The sequence below is a fragment of the Giraffa tippelskirchi genome, chromosome 9, assembly GCF_054371585.1.
Source record: "Giraffa tippelskirchi isolate mGirTip1 chromosome 9, T2T-mGirTip1v1.2.pri, whole genome shotgun sequence".
NCBI lineage: Eukaryota > Metazoa > Chordata > Mammalia > Artiodactyla > Giraffidae > Giraffa > Giraffa tippelskirchi.
This window is the reverse complement of record NC_137283.1, coordinates 39,991,631-40,019,296: the sequence shown is the minus strand read 5'-3', so window position 1 is coordinate 40,019,296 and position 27,666 is coordinate 39,991,631. Positions and strand designations below refer to the sequence as shown.

General features: G+C 45.3%; 1 protein-coding gene and 1 pseudogene across 42 annotated transcripts in view; one reads left to right on the top strand and one right to left on the bottom strand.

Moving 5' to 3' along the window:
• The window catches only part of FHIT (fragile histidine triad diadenosine triphosphatase), a 1,651,033-nt gene that overhangs the window by 54,821 nt on the left and 1,568,546 nt on the right, over window positions 1-27,666 (bottom strand). The window contains exon 9 of one of the 42 annotated variants that reach the window (XR_014063952.1): window positions 2,380-2,542. The exons of the other annotated variants lie outside the window; for them this stretch is intronic. The gene's annotated coding sequence lies outside the window, so the exon portion shown is untranslated. The remainder of the gene's footprint in view (window positions 1-2,379; window positions 2,543-27,666) is intronic. 42 annotated transcript variants of the gene reach the window in all.
• Window positions 10,845-11,689, top strand: LOC145520827 (protein CFDP2 pseudogene; annotated as a pseudogene).

The following is a 27,666-nucleotide window of genomic DNA, read 5'->3' as shown; positions in this document are numbered from 1 at the left end:
GTGTGGGAGGGGTCAACAGGCTGTGTATCTCTGCATTATTAACAAATCCCCCGAGATACCAGACTGAGATCAATGCTGAGTGTCTGCAATTTGACCTCCCTCCTCCAGGACATTCTGAATTCAGCTTAGAGCACTTTCTCCCGTCCTTCTCTTAGTCAGCTCCTTCTGACCCTCTGGGTTTCAACTTGAATGTAACCCCGTTTTAAAGAGCCTTCCTTGCATCCCCCAACTGGCCCCCCGCCTCCAGTACCGTCATGGTGTGTTCCCAGCAGAGGGTGGCTATTGGCAGCCTTGGACTCCCGTGTGGACCACAGACCAGCACCGTCTGGGGGCATGTTGGAAACGCACCGTCTGTGACTCGAGCCCGGGTGAGGGTTAAGTACCGTAAAGTTGCCTGGCCTAGCAGCGGCAGCCACCAGCCCCACTTGAAACATGGCTAGTCGGGGCTAAGATGCGCTGTGAGTATAAAATACACACCAGATCTAGAACGTGAAATAGCACAGTAATCATGTTCATATTGATCATTACTGAAATTATCATATTTTGGGTGTCCTGTTAAATAAAACTCTTGGTAAAATTAATTCTATATGTTCTTCTTTCCTTGTTGTTGTTTAGTCACCAAGTCACGGCCGACTCTTTGTGACCCCATGGACTATACCCACCAGGCTATCTGTTCTTTTGTAAAACATGGCTGCTATAAAGTTTGAAACTGCATGTGTGGCTCACCTTGTATCGACATTGGACAAGGCTGCTTTAAAGTGGGAGAAACGCTGGTGTAGGATAATGCTTGGAAGCCAGTGTTCTTGGCAAATGACGGCCTGAGGGTTCAAAGTGGCTCAAGGCCAGTTCTGCTAAATGAACTTTCCTCAGAACAGGTTCACACTCACTCATTACGTATTGTCTGTGACTGCCTTTGTGCTCCAAGAGCACAATTAAGTAGGTATGATAGAAGCTGAATGGGCCGCAGGACCTAAGCTATCGACTGGCTGTCCCTTCACGGGAAGAGCTTGCTGAGCCCCAGTCGGAGCGTGGGTTCCAGAGGTGGATGCCTGGCCCCACTCCCGTCTCCTCTGGTCCATGAGGTTGGGCAAGAGACTTCCTGTCTGTTTCTCAACTTCTGTGTCTGAGAACAGTGATAAGAGTAGCTATGTGACCAAGGTATTATAAAGATTAAGTCAGTTTCTCAATTGTGCCTTGATCGTAGTAGGTTCTCAATAAACATTAGCCCCCAGCGTTTCCCTGGCGGCTCAGTGGTAAAGAATCCACCCACAATGCGGGAGATAACAGTTCAATCCCTGGGTAGGGAAGATCCCCTAGAGTAGGAAATGGCAACCCACTCTAGTATTCTTGCCTGGGAAATCCCATGGACAGAGGAGCCTGGCGGGCTGCAGTCCATGGGGTAGCGAAAAGTCAGACACGACTGAAGCGACTGAGTGTAGTATTTTGCTAGCAATCTTCACAAATCCTAAGTAGACAGTTTAGCATTGTTACCTTTTTCCTTATGTGTTGCCCTACCAGAGTACAAACCCCAGGAGAGCAGGGACATTTTCTATGCTGTTCCAGCTTTTTAACTGAGCACGCAGTAGAAATTCAAAAAAATATTTGCTGAGTGAAGGAATGAGGCAGAGAGCCAGTAAGCGGCCAGGACTTGAGCCGGTTCTTTCTGTTCTCCAGACTCGCAACCTCTCCTGCTATATACCACGTGTGGTCTCTGACTAGCCGCATCCTCTGGGAGCTCATTAGAAATGCAGACTCTCGGGTAGCACCCAGACCCACTGAATCAAAGACTCTGTACTTTAACAAGGCCTCCAAGAGATTCATGGGCACGTTTAAGTTTGGGAAGTACTGCTCTGGGCTATAATTCCCAGTTAAGACTCTGCTTATTCACTCAACAAGTAATTAATGTAACATCAGTCTTTCCCCCGAGCACTCTATTCGACCCCCTAAACCAGAGCCAATTATTTCTATTCTCCCCAGTAAGGGCCTGGGGGTGCTGAGGTTCTGCAGTGAACATTACCGTGCTGTGTCTGAAAGGGCCCTTCTCCTGCCAGGTTCAAGCTGCTGCAACGCAGGAATGACCTCTCTGCCTGGCAACTTGCTTCACATTCTATGCCAGCTTCTAGTGGCCCAGCCACGGGCCTGGAGGATGCAGGGGGTCAAAAATCTACTCCTAAATAATTTTCCTCTGGGCGGCTACCTCCATGAATGGGCTCTCCTCTGTGTTTTACACAACAGTGGCTCTGCACCGCCAAAACCACACATCCATTCCTCCATGGAATAGCTCAGGCACCTTCCTTTGTGATTCTTACAGATGAAAGCAAGTCATCAACTCATCCTACAAACCAACTAAAATTCTCTCCCCATGGAATCTTGTCTTACTCGCTGCCTGGCTCCGAGGTCCTATGTTCTTTGCCTGTTTTCTTAGAGATGACCCATTCCACGGTATGTCAGAGGACCAGGGTGCTTCAGGTTAGCACAGAATCTTCCATTGCATTCCCCTTTGTCACAGGAGAAGTTTCCAATTGTGGTCATCAGTCGGACACTTTAAATGAGAAAATGACTGATTAGCATAATTCCTAAAGGTCTGAACTCTCAACTCACAGATGGCCTCTGAGAGAATTGATGGCACATAAAGGAGATTAGGGTAAAGCTAATTAGTTGGGGGCGTTTCTGTTTCTGGAGTCAAGTGGTGAGCAATGGAAAAGAAGTGATGGATGGACAGATGGATCTAATGAAGCCCTATTAAAGTCTTTTTGATTCTCTCTTGCAGTGATGGAGCACATTATCCCATTAATGGTCCTCTGAGCTAACACAAAGTTTGGCTCTGTGACCTAGAAAATGAATCTGAGTTGCCTGCCCAGCTCTTTACACGTGTCCATGGGATTTAAATGAGCCTGAAATCTCCATGTGCCTTTCATGAAGGCCTCTCTACAGCAGGGGCCACAAGCCCCACTAGGGACCACCTTCCTCCTGGCTAGCTTCTGAAGGCACTCAAGCAGAGGCCCCCCCAGCTTATCTGTCCCCATTGCTCTACAACCTGACCTTCCCAGATCAGTGGTCCCCAACTTTTTTGGCACCAGGGACCGGTTTTGTGGAAGACAATTTTTCCAAAGACCGGGGGCTGGAGGATGGTTCTGAGATGATTCAAGAGCAGTTACATTTATCGTGCGCTCTATTTCTAATCTGATGCCACCACTGATCTGACAGGAGGTACTGGTGCCTGGCCCGGAGGTGGGGCCCACCATCCTAGGAAATGCACTGTGCTGTGTGTTCATCCTGATGTGATGGGGTGGGGATCGCTGTTGTTCTTTTCATGGGTGGGCATGATGGCTACACATTATCACTACCGCATGCTGATTAGGGATGTAAGGGCAGGTTCTAAGGAAGAAAAGTGGCAAGATAGTGCCCTTCTCTTGAGGGTTTCATGGCTCAGTCACAAACATGTGAGATAAACAGCAACAAAGGACATTTCACAGCTGGTGCAAGGCGATAGCCAGACTGGCTCCAAGGCTCCAAGAACAGAGTGGAGACAGTGGTGGTCCATGGGGGGGAAACCATGGAAGAGGTGGGCTCCCCCATTTCTCCCTGAGATGACCGCCTAAATGTCTCCATTCTTCTACTGTCGAGCCTCCAATGTTCAGAGTCATTTTAAAGTGTAAATCATATCACATGACTCTCTCCAATAATAAATCGGAGTTGACATTTATTGAACACTGACCGTTCACTCAGCACTGATCTAAACGTACTTCCTACATCATTTCAATTAGTCTTCACAGCAGCCCTGTGTGGAAGGTACTAGCAGCATCTCTCTATTACAGATGTGGAAAGGGAGGTACAAAGAGGTTGCCTGCCCAGTAAGTAGCAGAATTCATAGACACACTCAGGCATCCTGCCTCCAGAACTCAGATTCCCAAGCCCTATACCTCCTATTTTTTGCCCCCCCTCCTCCCATCACACATGGAATAAACTCTACACTCCTCTCTGACCTCACCGGGCTTCATTTCCTCCCACTCTCGCTGTGTTCTAGCCACGACTCCAAGCTAGGTCCTCTTTGGTCCTTTACACCTGTAGACCATCTGTCTGCCTGGAAAGTTTTCCCACTCGCTCATATGTGACCTGGAAACAGCAGATCAGCCTCGATTCTCAGCCCCTGGCCGTTCTCTGCGCCCTTTCCCACTCCAGCAATCTCAAGGCCATGGCTTTGCATGCCATCTCCACGACTCCCAAATGTGTTTCTAGTCTGGACTCTCCAATGAGTTCCAGTCACATATGTTCCATTTCAGTGGGTAGTGGGCACCTTGTATTTCTTATAATCAAGAGAGAACATGTGACTTGTAGCTGCCATCCTAGTTCAAACTTTCCAGTAAATATCACTAACCATTCAGGCGGATTGTGGTTGCTTAGTGGCCGAGTCATGTCCATCTCCTTGCGACCCCATGGACTGGGAGCCCACCAGGCTCCTCTGTCTATGGATTTCCCAGGCAAGAATACTGGAGTGGGTTGCCATTCCCTTCTCCAGCAGATCTTCCCGACTCAGGGATTGAACCCAAGTCTCCTGTATTGGCAGATAGCTTCTTTACTGCTGAGCCTCTGGGGAAGCCCCATATTCAGCTGGTTACTCAAGCCCAATACTAGACATTCCTAGTCTCTGAGGGCCCCTATTCAACGCTATCAACAAAACCTACCTCTGCGTTTCAAAACATGTTGCAGAATAGCCTGCCTCTCTCCACCTCCACTGCACTGTTATCTCTACCATAACCACTGTGACAGCCTCCTAACTGGTCTCCTTTCTTGAGCTTTCATCTGCTCTCAGCCCAGCCAGAGTGACCCCTGTAAGCCTCAGGTCATGTTTTTTCCTTGTCTAACAACTCCTGATTCCAGCCTCATTTGAGGCCTGCAAGACTGCAGGTGACCACCTGCCTCTGTAACCACATTGCCTCTGCCCACTCACCAGGGTTCCGGGCCGATGGGTCTTCATGCTGTTTCCCAAACATGCCAGGCTCATTCTGAACCTGGGGCTTTTGCAATTGCTACTCACTCTACTGGAAGACTCTCTGCCCCCGAGTTCTCCAGACTTGCCTCTTGGCCGTTACTCTTCAGTTAAGACATTACTTCCTATGTTCATCGCAGCACTGTTTATAATAGCCAGGACATGGAAGCAGCCTAGATGCCCATCAGCAGATGAATGGATAAGGAAGCTGTGGTACATATACACAATGGAATATTGCTGCTGCTGCTGCTAAGTCGCTTCAGTCGTGTCCGAGTCTGTGCGACCCCATAGACGGCAGCCCACCAGGCTCCGCCGTCCCTGGGATCCTCCAGGCAAGAACACTGGAGTGGGTTTCCATTTCCTTCTCCAGTGCATGAAAGGGAAAAGTGAAAGTGAAGTCACTCAGTCGTGTCTGACTCTTAGCAACCCCATGGACTAGCCTACTAGGTCCCTCTGTCCATGGGATTTTCCAGGCAAGAGTACTGGAGTGGGGTGCCATTGCCTTCTCCGAATGGAATATTACTCAGCCATTAAAAAGAATACACTTGAATCAGTTCTAAGAGGTGGATGAAACTGGAGCCTATTATACAGAGTGAAGTAAGCCAGAAAGAAAAACACCAATACAGTATACTAACACATATATATGGTATTTAGTCAATCGGTAAAGATAACCCTGTATGCAAGACATCAAAAGAGACACAGATAAATGGAACAGTATTATAGACTCTATGGGAGAGGGCGAGGGCGGGATGAGATGGGGGAATGGCATGGAAGCATGTAAATTATCATATGTGAAACGAATCGCCAGTCCAAGTTCAATGGATGATACAGGGTGCTCGGGGCTGGTGCACCAGGATGACCTGGAGGGATGGGATGGGGAGGAGGTCGGAGGGGGGTTCTGGAAGGGGAAAACATGTACACCCATGGTGGATTCATGTCAATGTATGGCAAAACAAATACAATATTGTAAAGTTAAAAAATAGAAAATAAACTAATTAAAAAAAAAAAAAGACACTACTTCCTTGGTGGAGCCTCTTCTGACGTCTGTTTGAAGGCATGCTTTTATCCGATTACCCTGTTTCTTCTCGCTCCCTGAAATGATGGCTGTCTGTCTGTGTGTTAACTCATTTTTGTCTGTCTCTCCCACTAGAGTCATCTCTTAAGGGCCTATATTGCCTGATCTGGCTTGCTCAACACTGTGTCCCTTGCCCCCCGCCCCTCCTTGCCTTTGTGGTGGTGTCTGCTTGGTCTCCAGGGAGCCTTCAATTAGAATACTGAGCTGGTTCAGCCCTGTGTGTCACCACTGACACAAACAAGTCCTCAGTTATATGAGGGAGGCATAGAGAGTGTGTATGCCTTCATCTCATAAAAACAGCATTTTTTTTTTTCAAAACACCAGTTTCTTCTGTATATTGACTAACTGAGATTGCCAAAAAGATATCTTAATACAGAGCAATAAAAGGCCTAGATCCTCTGCTCTGGACACACTGGGTCAGCCTTGCTCCCATACTACGAAGTCCTCAAGCACTGCTCCCCACTGGGCCATCTCCCCAGTTCCTCTCCCTCCATCTCCATTTCAGCTGGACCAGAAGTGTACAACAGGGCCTGGGACCCTCAGCTCAGGCAGCAGAGGACACACGTGTTTAGAGCCTTACTGTGTTCCCAGCACTCAGCAGTGTTCACAGAAACACGTAAGCCACAAGCAAATGATAGGGAAACGCCCAAACCACCAGAGCGCCAGGATGCTGAAAGGCATGGTCACGAATGTGCAGGGACACAGAGTTAGTGCCCGTCTCTACGGAAAGAAGAATAAAACCGACTTGGTGGAACTACTTCCGGGCAGGAGGCGTACTGTGCTCGTGGCTTTCACCTGCCATGTTAACTGAATGTTCTCATCATCCCAGCAAAGTCGGTATTCCTAGTCCGTAATTTTATAGACACTCTTATCTCCTCAAATGAAGACACACTGCCCACAATGAAATGCTGTGGTGCGAATTCAACAAGATACGCTGCATGTGAAGTCTTTAGTCAGTCTAGGGTTTGACATATCAGGGTTTAGTGGATGGCAGCTGTTGTCCTTATGGCTTCGTCCTTGTTACAGATGAAGAAATAGAGGCTCTGTGGGTCACGGTGGCCAGTCCAAGCTACCGAATGTGTCACAGTTGGGACTGGACCCAATATGTCTCATTCCTTCTCTAGTTACAGGAAGGGATAAGGAGAGTATGGTGGCCCACCCCCACTCTGCTCTCTGCCTTTTCAGCTTTAGCCCCAGGAGTCCCAGAGCTTTCTCAGGATGGCCATAAATTCTGCTCTAAGTGCTACACAGAAGGTTAGAAAATAGATTATACATGCATTATATTGTACACGCTAGACTTCTATGATACCTAATATATAATATATTTAAATAGAGTATATATTTATGAGTATATATAATTAGAACTCAAAGATGTGGCTCAGCAATAAAGAAACTGCCTGCAATGTAGGAGCCCCAGGAGACATATGTTTGATCCCTGGGTCAGGAAGATCCCCTGAAGGAGGAAATGGCAATCCACTCCAGTATTCTTGCCTAGAGAATCCCATGGACAGAGGAGTCTGGAGGACTATAGTCCATGGGGTCACAAAGAATTGGATTTGACTAAAGTGACTTAGCAGCAGCAGCATAAACAGAACTCAAAGATAGTTCTTTACATAACAGACTAGAATATGGGTCCTTCCTGCACTGAGCGCATGTGCTGATGTTACTTAAGCCAGCTTTCCTCTTACCAGGTAAAGACCCTTAGAATCTTAAAGGCACTAGTGGGCTGCGTTCCATGAATAGGGCCTGACCTGGAATGATATGTAAGATCACTAGTGAAATGGGTCCCAAACATGCAGCCAAAGGTCTTCAAATGTCCAGACATCCTTGGAAAATGAAAGCATTGCTGGCCATGTGACTAACAAGCCTGAAAGGCCATTGCACTTGCCAAATGGATGAGGCACTTTGCAAAGGGAAGTCGAAATGCATTTGCTAGCTGACTGTGTCCCTTGGCCTGCTTAGCGGTGCTACTTGGTTCATAAGCCAGGGATTAAGTCAATTTTCATTTCGGCATTTTATTTCACCTTTAAGCAACCCCTAAGGTTTCCAGAAGAATTCTGTTTGACCTTTAGCTAAAGTTCAACCTCTACCAAGTTACTGAGTTTGGATGGTCCCTGAGTGATCACTTAAGACAGATTTCACTATAATTCAAAGAAAAGATAATCCCTGGCCTAAGAGTTCACAAAGGAAAGACTCCTGGTAGGCTCAGGGATGGCAAAAGTTACGAGTTTATCTCTGCTAATGAATTTGAGTGGTATTTTCATTGTGTAACATCCATCACTGAAGTCAGCCTGGGTACATCTGCTGGACATTGAACCCAGGGCGTTTCTTTACCCTCACGTGGTCCCAAAGGAGGGTTCTCTCAGGGAGGCAAGTACTCTTGGCCCTAGAAAGAAGATGGGCCCACTGGACGTGATGCCTTTGGAAGCTGTCATTAACTCCCAAAGTTACTGTGGGAATGTTAAACCCATCACTGGACTTGGACCTTGATGCCCAAACTAAGTAGGGTGTCTTTGCTGCACGCGGATATACTTTAGACCTGCATTTCTCTAATACCTAGTTTTCAAAATTTCTCAGCCACACTCAGGAGATGTGGAGGAGGGTGGTGGAGCGAGAAGCAGGCTCTTCGGATTTAAAGTGGAGAGTGGAACTCCCAAGGTGTTTCCTTCTCATCTATCCTGACTTATTTTGTCTACTAGATCTGCCTGATTCTTCAGGAAGTATGTAAAAGTTTCTCAGTATGTGTATAAATTTAATCAGAGTTGTTGTTTCCCCCCGCCTCATATATTTGTGATTACGTAGTTACCGAGTATGGAGAAGGAAATGGCAACCCACTCCAGTATTCTTGCCTGGAGAATCCCATGGACAGAGGAGCCTGGTGGTTACAGTCCATGGGGTCACAAAGAGTCAGACACAACTGAAGTGACTTAGCACACACACCATTAGCTGGTAGGTGCTGCATGTCCACCATGGAGACAGCACCGCCTGTGTTTCCACTCCCAGTCTGCATGAACGGTGACTCATTCCTATCCACACACAGATTGTATCCAATGTCCAGCTCACTCAAGAACCACAATTGGATGTTTGCTCACAGACATAGAAAAGAAAGGTATGGTTACCAAAAGGAGTCGGGGAAGGATAAATCATGAGTTTGAGATTATCAGATACAAACTACTACTGTATAAAAACATTATACATAGGGACTTCTCTAATGGTCCGCTGGTTAAGCATCCCCCTTGCAGTTCAAGGGACATGGGTTCGATCCCTGGCCCAGGAACTAAGATTCCACATACCGTGGGGCAGCTAAGCCCATGTGCTGCAACTACTGAAGCCCACAAGCCTCGAGCCTGTGCTCTGCAACAAGAGAAGCCACCACAATGAGAAGCTCTTGCACCAGAACTAGAGAGTAGCCCCCACTCACCGCAACTAGAGAAAGCCCGCGCAAAGCAACGAAGGCCAAAGCCCCGACCTGAAAAGCAAAGAAACCACTGTATATAACAAGGTCCCACTGGATAGTTTCCTACAGGGAACTATATTAAATATCCTAAAATAAACCATAATGGAAAATACTATGAAAAAAAATGTATAAATTTATAACTGAATCACTTTGCTTTGTATACCAGCAACTAATGGAACATGGTAAATCAACTATACTTCAATAGAAAATTGAAAAAATAAAGAAAAGGGTGTCTGTACCTGCCACTTCTCTGACTTCCCAGTCCTGTGGGAGCACAGTGCCCCCTCCCACCCCCAGAATCTCTGGGGACAGGAGGATGCTCATTTTGGAGGAAAGGTTCCTAGCTTTCTGCAGAGAGTTCAATGCCATAATGTGTCAGATTCAGCTTCCTGCATTCTTTTTCTTCCTGATTGGCATACCTCAGGCTATTAGGTTTATTAATTGCATGATAATTTTTTTAGGGGGGTGAGTATACAAAGAGATAAATGTCTCACAAATAAACTCAAAGCTTGTAGGCAGGAGACATGCAGTGATTTACAAAGTATTTATCTTCCTGGCATTTTTTTTTTTTAACCTTGGGAAAAAGTAATCACTGCTACCATCCTCTGAAAACAGAGATGCTTGTTTCTTGGGAAGGCCTGCAAACTAGCCAAGAAATTCCTGAAATTTCAGCACACCTGCTGGAGTCCTGGGCTGAGCGAGCTACCCCTGTGGATGCAGCTGAACTGCCGGTAAAGAGTCACCCTGAGGCCTCCTCCATCCTCATGAGAGTTGCCACAGCAGAGCCCGAGGAATCTGAGAGCGAGTGTGGGGGCTTACTCAGAGCTGCTGCCACTTTGATGGGCCACCCAGCCCTGGTGTGACCCTAATCCTGGACACCCGTCCCCTCCTGTTTCCACATGTCCGTTCTCTACTTCGGCATCTCTATTCCTGCCCTGCAAATAGGTTCGTCTGTCCCACTTTTCTAATACATGTATGTGGCATCTAGCAAAATCATTCAGAGCATGTTGAGTTTGCTGTTTCTCTGTCATTCACGTGGCTCTAATGCTTGATGGTCTCCCATTTTGTACTAGAAAAAAAAAAAGCACACTCTTCAGATCAAACCACAGGATCTGGGAAAATTTAATAACACTATTTTATGGTTAATTGTATTTCCTTTTGTAGTCGCCTTCTACTTATGGCATGTTACATTGCTTTTCTGTTACAAGAATGACCCAATCTTTCCTTTTTCAATCAATTGAAAAGGCAGGTGAAGGAAGTTGATTTGAAGAAACATAAATAGTAGTAGAAGCGGTTCCTAACTGTTGCAGAAACTGTGCTAAATGATTGATTTTGGCAAAATAAGGAGTTACTTGGATTTGCATCAGGCTCTTCCACATCGATGCTGTAAAGAACAATACTGCATAGGAACCTGGAATATTCGGTCCATGAATCGAGGTAAATTGGAAGTGGTCAAACAGGAGATGGCAAGAGAGAACATTGACATTTTAGGAATCAGTGAACTAAAATGGACTGGAATGGGTGAATTTAACTCAGATGACCATTATCTCTACTACTGTGGGCAAGAATCCCTCAGAAGAAATAGAGTAGCCTTCATAGTCAACAAAAGAGTCTGAAATGCAGTACTTGGGTGCAATCCCCAAAATGACTGAATGATCTTGGTTAATTTCCAAGGCACAAACCATTCAATATCACAAAAATCCAAGTCTATGCCCCAACCACTAATGCTGAAGAAGCTGAAGTTGAAAGGTTCTATGAAGAACTACAAGACCTTCCAGAACTAACACCACAAAAAGATATCCTTTTCATCATGGGGGACTGGAATGCAAAAGTAGGAAGTCAAGAGATACCTGGAATAACAGGCCAAGTTTGGCCTTGGCGTACAAAATGAGGCAGGACAAAGACTAACAGAGTTTTGCCAAGAGAATGCACTGGTCATAGCAAACACCCTCTTCCAACAACACAAGAGACAACTCTACACATGGACATCACAATACCAAAATCAGATTGATTATATTCTTTGCAGCCAAAGATGGAGAAGCTCTATACAGTCAGCAAAAACAAGACCAGGAGCTGCCTGTGGCTCTGATCATGAACTCCTTATTGCCAAATTCAGACTTAAATTGAAGAAAGTGGGGAAACCACTGAGCCATTCAGGTATGACTGAAATCAAATCCCTTATGATTATACAGAGGAAGTGACACATAGATTCAAGGGATCAGATCTGATAGACAGAGTGCCTGGAGAACTATGGATGGAGGTTCGTAAATCATACAGGAAGTGGTCATCAAAACCATCCCCAAGAAAAAGAAATGCAAAAAGGCAAAATGGTTGTCTGACGAGACCTTACAAATAGCTGAAAAAAGAAGAGAAGTGAAAGGCAAAGGAGAAAAGGAAAGATATACCCATTTGAATGCAGAGTTCCAAAGAATACCAAGGAGACATAAGAAAGGGATCAGTGCAAAGAATAGAGGAAAACAACAGAATGGGAAAGATGAGAAATCTCTTCAAGAAAATTAGAGATACCAAGGGAATATTTCACACAAAGATGGGCACAATAAAGGACAGAAACGGTATGGACCTAACAGAAGCAGAAGATACCAAGAAGAGGTGGCAAGAATACACAGAAGAACTATACAAAAAAGGTCATAATGCCCCAGAAAACCACAGAGGTGTGATCACTCACCTAGAGCCAGACATCCTGGAGTGTGAAGTTAAGTGGACCTTAGGGAGCATTACTACAAGCAAAGCTAGTGGAGGTGATGGAATTCCAGTTGAGCTATTTTATATCCTAAAAGATGTTGCTGTTAAAGTGTTGCACTCAACATGCCAAGTTGGAAAACTCAAAAGTGGCCACAGGACTAGAATCCCAAAGAAAGGCAATACCAAAGAATGTTTAAATGACCATCTAACTGTACTTATTTCACATGCTAGCAAGGTAGTGCTCAAAATCCTTCAATTCAGACTTTAACAGTACATGAACTGAGAACCTTCAGATGTCCAAGATGGATTTTAAAGAGGCAGAGGAGCCAGAGATCAAATTGCCAACATCCATTGGATCATAGAAAAAGCAACGGAAACTAAAAAAAATCTACTTCTCATTCATTGATTATGCTAAAGCCTTTGACTGTGTGGATCACAACAAACTGTGAAAAAAATCTTAAAGAGATGGGAATACCAGACCACCTGACCTGCCTCCTGAGAAATCTGTATGCAGGCCAAGAAGCAACAGTTAGAATTAGACATGGAACTACAATTCAGTTCAGTCGCTCAGTCATGTCTGACTCTTTGCGACCCCATGAACTGCAGCACGCCAGGCCACCCTGTCCATCACCAACTCCCAGAGTTCACCCAGACTCATGTCCATTGAGTCAGTGATGCCATCCAACCATCTCATCCTCTGTCATCCCCTTCTTCTCCCAGCTTCAATCTTTCCCGGCATCAGGGTCTTTTCAAATGAGTCATCTCTTTGCATCAGGTGGCCGAAGTATTGGAGTTTCAGCTTCAACATCAGTCCCTCCAATGAACACTCAGGACTGATTTCCTTTAGGATGGATTGATTGGATCTCCTTGCAGTCCAAGGGACTCTCAAGAGTCTTCCAACACCACAGTTCAAAAGCATCAATTCTTCGGCACTCAGCTTTCTTTATAGTCCAACTCTCACATCCATACATGACTACTGGAAAAATCATAGCCTTGAGAGTCCCTTGGACTCTGCATAGAAGTTAAATAAGCAGGGTGACAATTTACAGCCTTGACGTACTCCTTTTCCTATTTGGAACCAGTCTGTTTTTCCGTGTCTAGTTCTAAACTGTTGCTTCCTTACCTGCATACAGATTTCTCAAGAGACAGGCCAGGTGGTCTGCTATTCCCATCTCTTTCAGAATTTTCCACAGTTTATTGTGATACACAGAGTCAAAGGTTTTGGCGTAGTCAATAAAGCAGAAATAGATATTTTTCTGGAACTCTCTTGATTTTTTGATGATCCATCGGATGTTGGCAATTTGAACTCTGGTTCCTCTGCCTTTTCTGAAACCAGCTTGAACATCTGGAATTTCATGGTTCACATATTGTTGAAGCCTGGCTTGGAGAATTTTGAGCATTACTTTACTAGCATGTGAGATGAGTGCAATTGTGGGGTAGTTTGAACATTCTTTGGCATTGCCTTTCTTTGGGATTGGGATGAAAACTGACCTTTTCCAGTCCTGTGGCCACTGCTGAGTTTTCCAAATTTGCTGGCATATTGAGTGCAGAACTTTCACAGCATTATCTTTTAGGATTTGAAATAGCTCAACTGGAATTCTATCACCTCCACTAGCTTTGTTCATAGTGATGCTTCCTAAGGCCCACTTGACCTACAGAATAGTTCAAAATTGGGAAAGGAGTACATCAAGGCTGTATATTGTCACCCTGCTTATTAACTTATATGCAGAGTACATCATGGGAAATGCCAGGCTGGATGAGGCAGAAGCTGGAATCAAGATTGCCCAGAGAAATATCAACAACCTTAGACATGCAGATGACACCACCTTAATGGCAGAAAGTGAACAGGAACTAAAAAGACTCTTGATGAAGGTGAAAAAGGAGAGTAAAAAAGCTGGCTTAAAACTGGGACTTCCCTGGTGGTCCAGTAGCTAAGACTCTGCCTTCCATTGCAGAGGGTTTTGGCTCAATCTCTGGTCAGGGAGTTAAGATCCCACATGATTTGTGGCCAAAAAAACCAAAACATAAAAAAAAAGAAAAAAAAAAAAGGAAAGCAACAAATTCAATAAAGATGTAAAAAAAACAAAACAAAACAAAACCCTACAACATTCAGAAAACTAAGACCATGGCATTCAATCCCATCACTTCATGATAAATAGATGGGGAAACAATGGAAACAGTGAGAGACTTTATTTTCTTGGGCCCCAAAATCACTTCAGGTGGTGACTGCAGCCATGACATTAAAAGACACTTGCCCCTTGGAAGAAAATCTGTGATAAACAGCGTATTTAAAAGTTAGAGATATCACTTTGCTGACAAAGGCGCGAATAGTCAAAACTATGGTTTTTCCAGTAGTCATGTACGGATGTGAGAGTTGGACCATAAAGAAGGCTGAGTGCTGAAGAATGATGCTCTTGAACTGTGGTGTTGGAGAAAACTCTTGAGAGACCCTTGGACAGCAAGGATGTCAAGCCAGTCAATTGTTAAGGAAATCAATCTTGAATATTGGAAGAACTGATGCTGAAGCTCAAGCTCCAATACTTCAGCCCTCTGATGCGAAGAGCTGACTCATTGGGAAAGACCCTGATGTTGGGAAAGATTGAAGGCAGGAGGAGAAGGGGATGACAGGGGATGAGATGGTTGGATGGCATCACCGACTCAATGGACATGAGTTTGAGCAAGCTCCGGGAGTTGATGATGAACAGGGAGGCCTGGTGTGCTGCGGTTCATGGGGTCACAAAGAGTCGGATGCAGCTGAGTGGAATGACACCTTCCACGTCTCTGTCTTTCCTGTCACTCTGATTCTCTAAGAAGGTGGAGTGGGCGAGAGCAGAGGGACAGGGCTATTTCTGGCAATTGCTCGTGCATTCTTAGGAGTTTGATGTAGACATCACTCCATCGAAATCTGAGTAAGTCCTCCACCCATGTGCTGGACACCACCCTGGACATCCCCATCACTGACCTGCGATTTGTGTGTTCATGACTGTAATGTTATTGTGGTTTCCACAGTGCCTGGTAAGATCGTGGCAGAAACAAGATGCCAGAAAGATATATCTTGGTTGGATGAATGAAATGGAGAGAAATGTGCAACCTCTTTTAGCCAGGTCTGGACCACACCAAGAGAAAGGCAAAATGAGGTGACCATAGAATCGGTGTCAGTGAAGATGTTAACCCATTTCCCAGGAGAATGGAAACAGAGGGGTTGATGGGAACTACATGGGTGCTGCTTCCGCTTCTCTTTCTACTTAGAGCATCAGAACTCGACCTCTCTGGGCCACTGAAACACTCCTGTACCTTGGCCCGATTGTGTCTTGTGCCCAAACAGGGAACACTGCAAAGAACACAAGGAAACCAGCCAGACATAAGCCTGCTTCTTTCTCGTCTTGCTTTCTACCTGGAGCTTTAACCTTTACAGATTTGTAACACTCGAAGGTATGTTTCCCCAGCCAGTTCTGAATTGTAACAATTCCTTTTTTCCTACTGACAAAATCTGAAACTTAGCCTGGAGCACTTTCCTGCCAAGGAGAGAACCGTGTCAGGCTTGTGATGCGTAATAAAATACCACGGTAATATGGAATAATGCTTTGAAATGTTGCCAGGGTGAGCATGCATGCAGAATGATTGAGACCGCCCGCAAATACAAATGGTAGCTCTGCGGCTCATCTATAACCTCGACGCAGGAAAACTGAGATGTTCTTGTCCCTCCTCTGCAATTCTGCGCTGCCTCTCGTCGGAAACTACGGCAATGATGCCACTGAAAGTAACGGTAGTGTTTACTCCACACACAGATTTTCCTAACGAATACAACCTCCCCGTGTAGTCATCGGTCTTGTGAGGGTCCCTCGATATGCCAAGCTCTTCCCACAGATGCTGCCCCGAATGCCTCACTGAAATAATCACAGCACTAAACACTAATGCTTTGTGGGAGGGGGTGGAGGTCACTTTTGCAGGGCTGAAAATGACACCCACTGTGCCCATCTTAGAAACAGAGGCTGTATAACTCGGTGGGATTTGGTCTCCACTTCCTATCTTCCCTCCCCCCGCTCCACACACATGATGGTGAATTCAGTGGGATTCTTCAGCTGGGTGAGCAGCATAATCACCAGAGCCAACATTATGGGGTACTTACTTTTATGAGTCAGGCACTGTGCCCTGTTTTAGGTGATTCTCATGACATACTACATGATACATAGAAATGTCTCCATTCTAGCGTTGAGAAAACAGAAGAGATAACTGATTTGCTCAAGTTTTCACTTGGTAACTTGTGTTCCAGTCAGGATTTACTCCAGGTCTATCTGGCTCCAAAGCTTGAATTCTTTTCATAATGAGCATTTGTTCAACTAAAGCCAACCCCTCTCCTTTCTTGAGTTGTGCTTAAACCTTCATTATCTGTGGATCTTAAACATTATTTTCTGGTTGCCCTGTACCCATAACTAGCAGGATATATGAACCAGGGAGAAGTCACTTATTCATGAAGAGCCGGTAGCCTAAGTAATTTCTCATGCACAAAATATAAACAAGCAGTAGAAGAAAAAGATTTCTCAGCATATTTCAAGGACATCTATCTGATTTTTTCATGAAAAGGGAAACCTCATTTCCTTTTTCTACAAATGGAAATTAGAAAAATCAAAAAATAAACTGAGTGACTAAGTAGTTCAATTCTGCTAAGGTAATAATGAGCTTCCCTGGTGGCTCGGCAGAAAAGAATCCACCTGCCAATGCAGGAGACAGAGGTTTGATCCCTGGGTCAGGAAGATCCCCTGGAGAAGGAAATGGCTCCCCACTCCAGTATTCTTTCCTGGAGAATTCCATGGACAGAAGAGCCGACTGGGCCGCAGTCTGTGGGGTTGAAAAAGAGTCAGACACGACTTAGTGACCAAACAACAACAAGGTAATGATAGTTACTATAGATTGGGCACTTCCTTATGCCAGGGATCACACAGAGCGCTTTACACGAAGGATAACATAACCCTTATGACCCAGAGACGGAGGCCCTACTGTCAGCCCCATTGGGCACATGTGGAAACTGAGGTTCAGAGCTTGAAGGTGTCAGCAAGGTTGGCCAGAGAGGTTGGGATTCATCCAGCTCTCCCGATGATGTCAGTCAATCCCAAGGGCTTCCTGGGCACACAGACAGTGTATCCAGGGCTGAAATTACTTCCCTAGTCACCTCACTCCTTCCCTGGGCTCCAGGCCCCTGACCTTCTTTCAGGTCTCCACAGGGCTCCCTGCCACCTCGGAACCCAGGCTCACACTGCCCACCCACTGGGACCACCCTTCCTTCCCCTCCTCCTGAGGCTGGCTGCTTTGCCACCTTCATGCCTCAGCTGCAGGATGCCTTGCCTGACCCCTTGACTAACACCACCGAGTCTCCTTCATCATGGATTGACCCTTTCCATGATAACAGTTTCCTGAACTGGCTCCTATTTGTTCAGATGGATCAGTGCTTGGGTCTCCCACTAGACCCACTTTTGTGTCCCCAAGCACCTAGCCCATAGTCTAACTCAGGGGAGCCTCTCGAAACCTATTGGTGGAAGAATTGGCACATTGATCACTACCCACACGTCTTTTCTTGTATTGACGAGGGGTCAGAGGGAGGATGGTAAACCCATTTCCAGTGGGGTTACAAGACCCGGTCTCTTCTCCATCCACCAAGCGATGTCCCAGAACCATGTTCTCTGCTGAGTTAATTTTCATGTTTTTTTCTCCCATCTCCAAACAGCAAGTGATCTTGCCAATCAGTGCCTGAGACCAGAGGCTTACGGAATGTTAAGAAGATTATGCACATAAATGTACCAACTATGACAGCCACGCTAAGAAGAATAGTAATACTGTGCCGAGTGCTAGTTTATCAACCTTTGCCACTTACAAAATTCACAGCCAATTTAATTAAAAATATAACAGCTCTGAAAGCTGGTAAAATGACTACAACAACAATCAATCATTTTGTAATAGTGTGAAGATCCATTAGGGACGTCACACTAGATGCCAAAATTTTTTAAGCCCCGATGGTAGGGGCATTTCATTCTGCACAATTAATGTCACTGCATTAAAATATTGACTGTCTATAAAGAAGAAAATACTGAACATCTTTATAACCCACATTTTTTATGCTCAAAACTTGCTTAGAAAGGTGCTTTGAATTTATTTGTTATAAGCTGCACATTTCACATTCAGAAAATTGAAATGGTTTCTACTGACTAACTCATTTAATCATTTAGTTGATTTAATGAAAAGCACTATGCATTTTTCTCTTCTAGGTTGCTAAGATGAATACTTTCTGTTCATTAGCAATCAAATATTGCAGGAAGGTTTACATCTTATTCTCACTTAACTCATTGCCTTTTATTCCCCCAAAATTCTAATAGAGTTTAAATGGTATCTTTTAAATCACTTTGAAATTTTTCTCTTGGTAACTCACTTCATCTTCTGGAAGACACATGGCTAGTAGTGACACTGAGACATTTATCCCCAACTTCCTTTTCCAATCTTTTTTTTTTTGAGTTTGGGGAGTGGGGGGCATGTATATGGAGGACAGAGAGGGCAGACTTGAGAAAAAATGATGAATCTAGCTTCGAGTGCCCCTAATTCATTAATACATCAGCAACATCAGAGCATCCCTTGAAAGTCTGTTAAGAAGGGCTCTTTGATTTATTATTGGGATTTTATGAGCTACCTGGGAGAAGGAACCCATTAAAAATGTTAACTATAAGCATCTGGCTTTCATTTAATAAATAAGTGTAGCCACAGTGTAGAAGAGAATCCTCGCACACACAGCACACCTCTCCCCTCAATCACAAAGACTCCCCTGTGAAATGCCGCTTCATCAGAGGCGTGGTCCATAGCCGTGGGCTCCTCGCTGCTCCCCGGCCCTATTCACAGCGCTGTTTAAGTGGGCAAGTCAGCTCCTCACCCCTGAAGTACCGACAAAGGCAGATTCTACAGTGGAAACTTTTCGTGCCCAGAGGGATTATGAAACAGTATAATCAATTTAAATTACTGAATAACTGAGTCAGTAGTTTAAAAGCAGCATCTCCAGATTTGCATTGCCTCCCTATCAAAGAATGTGTGCTGAACCCCAAATGCTTGATGAGAGGAAATGAAAAAAGGCAGATGATAGTGTTTATACCAGACGGAAATACAGTGGTTTAAGGATGCAGGGTGTAATAACAAAGAAAGCACTGAATCTGAACCGCTAAGAGGGTGAGGACAGATTAACCATTTGGGTTGTGTGAAAATGGTAGCTTTCAAAGAGGCAGCCGTCCAAGTATAGGAACACATGTTTCCCTGTTTTTTACTCGATGTTTCAAGGTGTTTTCTGCTGCTCTTGTGTGAGTCCATGCCCTTGAGTGTGAGTAAATGAATTAAGCCAGTGTTTCTCAGTGTGTTACTGTATTATTGGTTGGTTGTGGGAGAGGGAACACGCCATGTTCTTTCCCATTTTATGACTGGGAAAACTGTAACACAGGCACCAGTGGACCCTGCCACAGTGATTTTTCCTTCTCAGCACTTCTGGAAAAATGATTATCCTACTATTGGTGCAATTACTGGTTTCATGTTTCTCCATCCCCGCCCCCCATAGATTTTAAGATCCACGAGAGACAGAGCAGTGCCAGTCTTGTTGGTCCCGACTGTCCTGGCACTGCCATGGCCCCGGGTACACAGCTGGTAGATGCTAAGTACATTCTTTTTGAATAACTGAATATTATTTTCCCAGGCTGTTCCTATTGGAGCATTAACACAGCAGGACTAGACCCCAGGTCACCTTCCTGTAGTATTGTTGACTTTTTATTTGCCCTTCAGGATTCTGTTCAAATGCCACCCCCTCTGTGAAGCATTTCTGAGCTTTCTTTCCCACTGCTTTTCTGGAGCTCCTTTAATGCTTTTTGCCCAACCCTCTGTGTGCCCAGCTTTCCCTCTGCCACCTTCTTTCTCAGGATCCTCTCTTTTGTTCCTGTTCTATTTCTTTGTTTAGTTGCTCAGTCATGTCCCACTCTTTGTGACCCGTGGACTGTAGCCCGCCAGGCTCCTCTGTCTATGGAATTCTCCAGGCAAGAATAATGGAGTGGGTTGCCATGCCTTCCTCCAGGGGATCTTCCCAACCCAGGGACTGAACCACGTCTCTTGTATTGCAGGCAGATTCTTTACCATCTGAGCACAAGGGAAGCCTTGTGCTTTACATGGGGATGATTCCATTTCTGCCTGGCTGCAGGGTACACTCAGGATCCATATCTCGTTTCACAGGGCACCCCATACTTCTGGCAATGGTTCTTGGTTCAGCAATGGTCCTGTGACTCAAGTTAGGCCAGAGTTCTCTGAGCACATCTGAGAAAAGCAGTCTTTCCACTGTAAGTTAGTGAGATGAGTTCAATCCCTGGGTCAGAAGATCCCTTGAAGGAGTAACTGGCAACCCGCTCCAGTATTCCTGCCTGGAACATCCAATGGACAAAGGAGCCTGGCAGGCTACAGTCCATGAGGTCGCAGAGTGTCGGACATGACTGAGCATATAAGCCTCAAGCTGCTGGCATTCATAACACCTTCCTTGGGGAGAGGCCCCCTGACAAATGCAGAGACACAAAGCCCAGGTGACATTCTGTGCCCCTAGATCCAGCCATGTGTCCATCAACTCTTCTATTAGACTTTTCTGCTACATGAGCTAACCCATTCTTTCTCTTGCCCTTTTAGCAGTTTGAGTTGGTTTCGGTCACGTGCAGTCGAAGGAGCTCTTCATTTACTAAGGCTGTAGTCTGCTGACTATGGCTTCTTGAGAGCCGGCCTGGCTCTTTCCCCTAGCACCAGAGCCTGGTACACGCCCTGCCCTTGTGAAAGCTTGCTCAGTGAACTGACCACACACTTCCAGAGCAAGGACATTTCCATGCAGTCAGGTGTTTGGTGGGCAGGGGGCGGCGGGTGTTATCAACAGGAGCTGCCTGGGAGTGGGGCTTTGGATGAAGTAAATGAAGTGAAGTCACTCAGTCGTGTCTGACTCTTTGTGACCCCATGGACTGTAGCCTAACAGGGTCCTCCATTCATGGGATTTTCCAGGTAAGAGTACTGGAGTGGGTTGCCAATGCCTTCTCCAGAGGATCTTCCCGACCCAGGGATCGAACCCTGGTTTCCTGCATTACAGGCAGACACTTTACCGTCTGAGCCACCAGGGGCTTTGCATATTTTGGATCAGGAAGAGATCACATGGACACTCAGGATTGCAAGTGTCAAGGTCAACTGGAAGAGAAGGAGAAGGGCATTGAGCCAGACAAGGAGGATCTTACAGGAGCTTAGAATAAGACAGTAGGAGCTGGGCAGCCACAAGATGGATTTCACATTTCTACATTCCTACAGTGACTAAGTCTTAATCATTATGACAGTATTTCTGTGGCAAATGGAATTAACAACCCCACATGCTTTGGAAATGTTAAATTGTTAATAAATCCCTTAGAGCTTAGCTTCTTCTTTGAACTCCAGTACGGATTCAGGGCCAAACATAGGTGTGTTAAACCATCTCACTTTGAACTGGTAACTCAGGGCTTCTCAATGATGCCTAGGAGAGAGTCCCTTCCACTGTGGGGAGAGACAGATGGTACTGACATTTGATTCTTGTTTTTAAATCTAAAGCCTCGCCATATCTGGCAAAAGAAGTCAAGAAAACATGACTTTCCAACCTGTTTGGAAGGTGAGGGTTCTAGATATCCCTTCTGCTGCTGCTGCTGCTAAGTCGCTTCAGTCGTGTCCGACTCTGTGCGACTCCATAGACGGCAGCCCACCAGGCTCCGCCGCCCCTGGGATTCTCCAGGCAAGAGTACTGGAGTGGGTTGCCATTTCCTTCTCCAGTGCATGAAAGGGAAAAGTGAAAGTGAAGTCGCTCAGTCGTGTCCGACTCTTAGCGACCCCATGGACTGTAGCCTACCAAGCTCCTCCATCCATGGGATTTTCCAGGCAAGAGTACTGGAGTGGGGTGCCATTGCCTTGTCCGAGGTATCCCTTCACTATGATCTAAAAATCTACACTGTAGTAAAGCTTCGCCCAGATTTGGGTTTCAATCCTGGATTTGGGGTCTGAAAGACCTTAAACAGATAACTTAATGCTCATGTGCCCTGGTGGTCTCATGTGTAAAAGAGGACTGTAGCACTTCCTTGCAGATATTTTACAAAGACTACAGGAGACTGCTGATGTTAAATGCTCACCAAGACAATAAGTCCACAATAAGAGCTCTATGTACAGTAGCAATGATTGTGATGATAATGATCAATGTCATTTCAGAACTTTAAACCAGACTTTGCAGTGCTGAATGCATTAGTGATGGCTGAACATTCTAAGTGTGTTTTTCCACCTGCCACCATTTCTCCAGGCATGGCCTACACCAGCACCATGCAGTCAGATTCCCTTTCTTTTTGTTCAGAGGTTCCTATCCTTTGTTTAAGGTCATGAACTCTCTTGAGCTTCTGACGGAGGCTGAGTGAGGAGCTCCCTCTCTCAAGCTCCAAAAGCACCTTGCTTGTTCCACCTGACCCCACCACACCTCTCAACTGCTGCCCTGTGATTGCCCATTTACTTGCTTCTAGCATCTTCCTGATTAAAATGGAGGTTTTGGGGACTTCCCTGTTGGTGCAGTGGATAAGAACCCACCTGCCAATGCAGGGGACAATCCCTGATTTGGGAAGATGCCACAAGATGTGGAGCAACGAAGCCCATGAGCTGCAGCTACTGAAGCCCGCGTTCCTGGAGCCGGTGCTCTGCAACAAGAGAAGCCAGCACATGGCGCACCTACAACGAAGGGCAGCCGCCCGCTTCCCACAGCCAGAGAAACACTGCGAAGCAATGAAGACCCAGTGCAGCCAACAAGTAAATAAATGAAAATAAAGAAAGAGTTTTAAAAAATACAATAAAACGGAGGCGCTGAGAGGTCATGTACTGTCTTTACTCAGATGCCCATTTTATTTCCGATGCTGAGCTCAGTATCTGGCAGAGAATAGGTGTTCAATATCCACTGAGTGAATAAATGAAAATCGTAAAAATTCCCCTGACCCCTCAATATTCACCTATATTCAGGCTTTAGCAGCTAATTTCAGGGTCTGTCTGGGGACTCCAGGGTAAGGACCTATTTTAGGTGATCATTAAAAATGAAGTAGGGCAATTTGCAAGACAAATAAAGAAGCAGCCTTTCTTTATTATAAACCAAAAAAAAAAAAAAGGGCAAATCAAGTATCAGTCTTAAGAAAGGAAGGGCAAAGATGGCGCTGACACAGTGTAATAGATGCAGGAAACCTTCGTCCAAATCCCTCATTTTATTCTAGGTGACAATGAGAGTCAAATCTTCCCCAAGGTCACGTGGCTGGTGGCAGTGCGGACCCAAGCCTCCTGGCTTCCAGACCAGTCTCATCAAGCCCTCACCTCTCCTGTCCCTTGCCACCTTCCCCAAAGTGCAGTCACTGCAATAATTCAATATAGCTTCCTTTCAGAGCATTGCCAGAGGATAATTTGAGGAAATGCAGGATTTGCAAGACCTCGGTCTCATCAGGGGACAGGCCTTTACAAGAAAGAGCTGATTCAAATTTATGAAAATCTCTAGAGTAAAGTGCTTGCCTTACTGCCTCATTTGAAAGATGGCACCATTCTCTATTTTTCACTGGTAGGAACGTGACTTCAGAGGGCAGAAGGCCTAGCGCTTGAGAGCAAGCCCAGTAAAGTCAGTGAGCGTCTTTTTCTCCTCTTTCAGGTCCAGTGGGACTGTCAGCCTGCCCCATACAGCACCCCCACAGCACTTCTCAACTGGGCTTCCCCATCATGTGAACCCTCAGGGAACTTCGTTACATGGTCCTCATTTTCAGAACCCATGAATCTCACTGCCCCCTATGCTGGATGCTTTGCATAAACTTAGGCAGAATTTTTTTTTCAAACAGAGAAAAAAAGAAACTTTACACCCCTCATCATACCAGATTCTCTATCAGATAAATATCACACGGTTTTGGGTTTGTTTTTTTTTTTTTTTTGAGAGAGAAATATTATGTGATTTGAGAACATCTGCATTTCTCTAGAACATATTGTTGTCAGAAGTTGACTTAAACTAAGTATTACACATCAGACTTTCCTTCAAAGGTCTTGCACTAAATTTCCCCATTATAGCACAAATGGCTTCTTTGAAACAGTATCAGACAGAATTAGAAATGTGCCAGCCCATTAGCATTACCGCGACTCCATCTCGGATACACTCATGTTATCAATAACGGTGCTCATTCCTGTTTCAGAAATGAAAATGTAGAAGAGAGATGAATGACTTTTCCCCAGTTGTTACTCTGATTCGCAAAGGGTGTTATAAATTCAAGCCATCATTTGTTCTTAGATTAACAAGAGTAGCCATCACTTTTACAGAGAGTCTGGGAAAACCCCAGGCTGTGTGCTAAGCCCTTCACACACTGCGCCTTCCTAATCCCCTCAGCAGTCCCATACAATGATGACGTGGCTGTTATCTTCCCTCCCAGGTCCCTGAGGACCAGTGGCCAAGTGACGTGGTTTGTAGAGAACTTGCTGTGTGCTAGACACTCTGCTGTGTGTCCTATTTAACTCGCACTCAATCTCACCAAAACCCTGTGAGGTCAGTGCCATCATGAATTTACAGGTGAAGAAACCAAGATAGGTCTCAAACCCAGTCCCAGTTTACTCCAAAGTTCAGGCACACTGCTCCCTTTGACACTAAGTGGGAGGGTCACTTGTTGGTTACGGTTAAGGACTCTGTGGATCAACTACCTGGACTCCACCCTTGCTAACTGCATGCACATGGGCATGCACTGGTCCACCCTTGCTAACTGCATGCACGTGGGCATGCACTGGTCCACCCTTGCTAACTGGATGCACGTGGGCATGCACTGGTTCACCTTCCTGTGGCTAAGTGTCCTCATCTGCAAAGCAACAAAATACCAGTACCTACCTCACAGGGTTCAGAGGATGCCGTGCAAATCCAAGTGTCGAGCACATAGTAATTACTCAACAAATTGTTACTATGAGACATAATCATAATGACAATAATAGCTCTTCTTATTTTCATACAAAATAAGGCTACCTCCTAAAGCATATGGTGATTAAAATAAACCAAAACAGTACAGTCAGTGTCAGTTTTTGTGTTGATAACTAAGCGTGGCTTTGTGTGTAAAGAGATGCTTCACAAAGCAGAATGGTGCTACATTCAGTGAGAAATGATGGCTGTAAAGGCGTGCCTTCTCTCACTAGTTCAAGCTGGCTCCTGTATCTACCTCCTTTCAGGATGTCATATGTTGCTCAACGGTTGCTATAACACACAAGAAGCTTCTCTGCATTTGCATCTCTACCAGAATCTCTACTGACTGTCCTTCCCTGTGGTCCCAGCTCTGGTACCTGGATACATTATAATTTGTGGCTCTAGGGAAGAGATAGAGACAGGAAACACCATCTCTGAGTTTAAGAGGGTAGAAGTGTGTGCCTGCAGCAAGACATGGTTCACTACAGTCTACACTGAAGACAAAATCATGTCGACTGACTGGATGCATTCACATTGTTGTGGGGGCAGGATGTGGTGTCTTCTCTCTGTGCCCAAAATTTATCGGGTGAGGTTACTCCTTGCTTATGCAGATGACACCACCCTTATGGCAGAAAGTGAAGAACTAAAGAGTGTCGATAAAAATGAAAGAGGAGAGTGAAAAAGTTGGCTTAAACCTCAACACTCAGAAAACTGGGATCATGGCATCTGGTCCCATCACTTCATGGCAAATAGATGGGGCAACAGTGGAAACAGTGGCTGACTTTTATTTTCTTGGGCTCCAAATTCACTGCAGGTGGTGACTGCAGCCATGAAATTGAAAGACGCTTGCTCCTTGGAAGAAAAGTTATGACCAACCTAGACAGCACATTAAAAAGCAGCGGCATTACTTGCCATCAAAGGTCCATCTAGTCAAAGCTTTAGTTTTTCCAGTAGTCATGTATGGATGTGAGAGTTGGACTATAAAGAAAGCTGAGCCCTGAAGAATTGATGCTTTTGAACTGTGGTGTTGGAGAAGACTCTTGAAAGTCCGTTGGACTGCAAGGAGATCAAACCAGTCCATCCTAAAGGAAATCAGTCCTGAATATTCATTGGAAGGACTGATGCTGAAGCTCCAACACATTGGCCACCTGATGTGAAGAGCTGAGTAATTGGAAAAGACCCTGATGCTGGGAAAGATTGAAGGCAGGAGGAGAAGGGGACAACAGAGGATGAGATGGTTTGATGGACATGAGTTTGAACAAGCTCCAGGAGCTGGTGATGGACAGGGAAGCCTGGCGTGCTGCAGTCCATGGGGTCACAAAGAGTCGGACATGACTGAGCGACTCAACTGAACTGAACTGAACTCCTTGCTTAATGCTCTCTGAGGGGTGTTCAATAAAGAGAGAGGGAGAGAGAAAATAACTCCAAACCCTTTTCCACAGTCCTCCTTATCCTGCCTCTCTCCTTCCTCCAAGACCCATTCATGAGTTTCTCCTAAACACAAGGGCTCCTTCCTTTGTAAGGTCTTTACATCAGCCCCTCTCCCTCTGTCTCTGCTTGACTCCCTGTCCCAAGATTTTTTATCGTGGCTCCTTCTTCTGGACCTTAGCTCAAAAGTCCATCTTCAAAGAGACCTTCCTTGAAACCCCCCAAACCACCACAATTCTCTTTATTCTTTTCTTCATGGGATCCACTGCTCCCCGAAATCATCTTATTTAGTATATGTGCTAAGTATTTGTGCAGAAGCAAGCACAAAATCATCTTATTTATCTGTGAGTTTATTGTCTGTCTCCTCCTCCAGAATGGAGATTCCCTGAGGGAAGAGATAATGCTTGTCTAGGCCATTGCTGAATGTCCTGTGCCTGAAACATAGAAAGTGCTCAATGGATACTTCTGGAAAACAAATGAATAAAAACCAGACAGAATGATGAAAAGACCAGGAGTCAGGAGCTGTCTTTTCATCCTAAATGACTTGTTACCAGCTCTGGGCCCTGAATCAGTCCCTTCCTTACTGAGTCTTGCTAAATAGGACTGATGATGCTCATCCTTTTCTCACAAAATGTCTTTGATTAGCAAATGAAATTTAAATGTATATGTCTATGAAAATATTTTATAAATTGTCAGTGATTAACAGGAATGCAAAAGTGAAAAGTGAAAGTTAAAGTCGCTCAGTCATGTCTGACTCTTTGTGACCCAATGGACTATACAGTCCATGGAATTCTCCAGGCCAGAATACTGGAGTGGGTAGTCGTTCCCTTCTCCAGGGGATTTTCCAACCCACCCAAGGATCCAACCCAAGTCTCCCACATTGCAGGCGAATTCTTTACCATCTGAGCCACCAGGGAAGCCCACAGGAATGCAAAGTAGGTTACAGTTCCCCCCATTAAATCCTATAAGATAGGTTTACATGAAGCACAGACATACAAGAGACCCCAAGCCTGCACTATTCT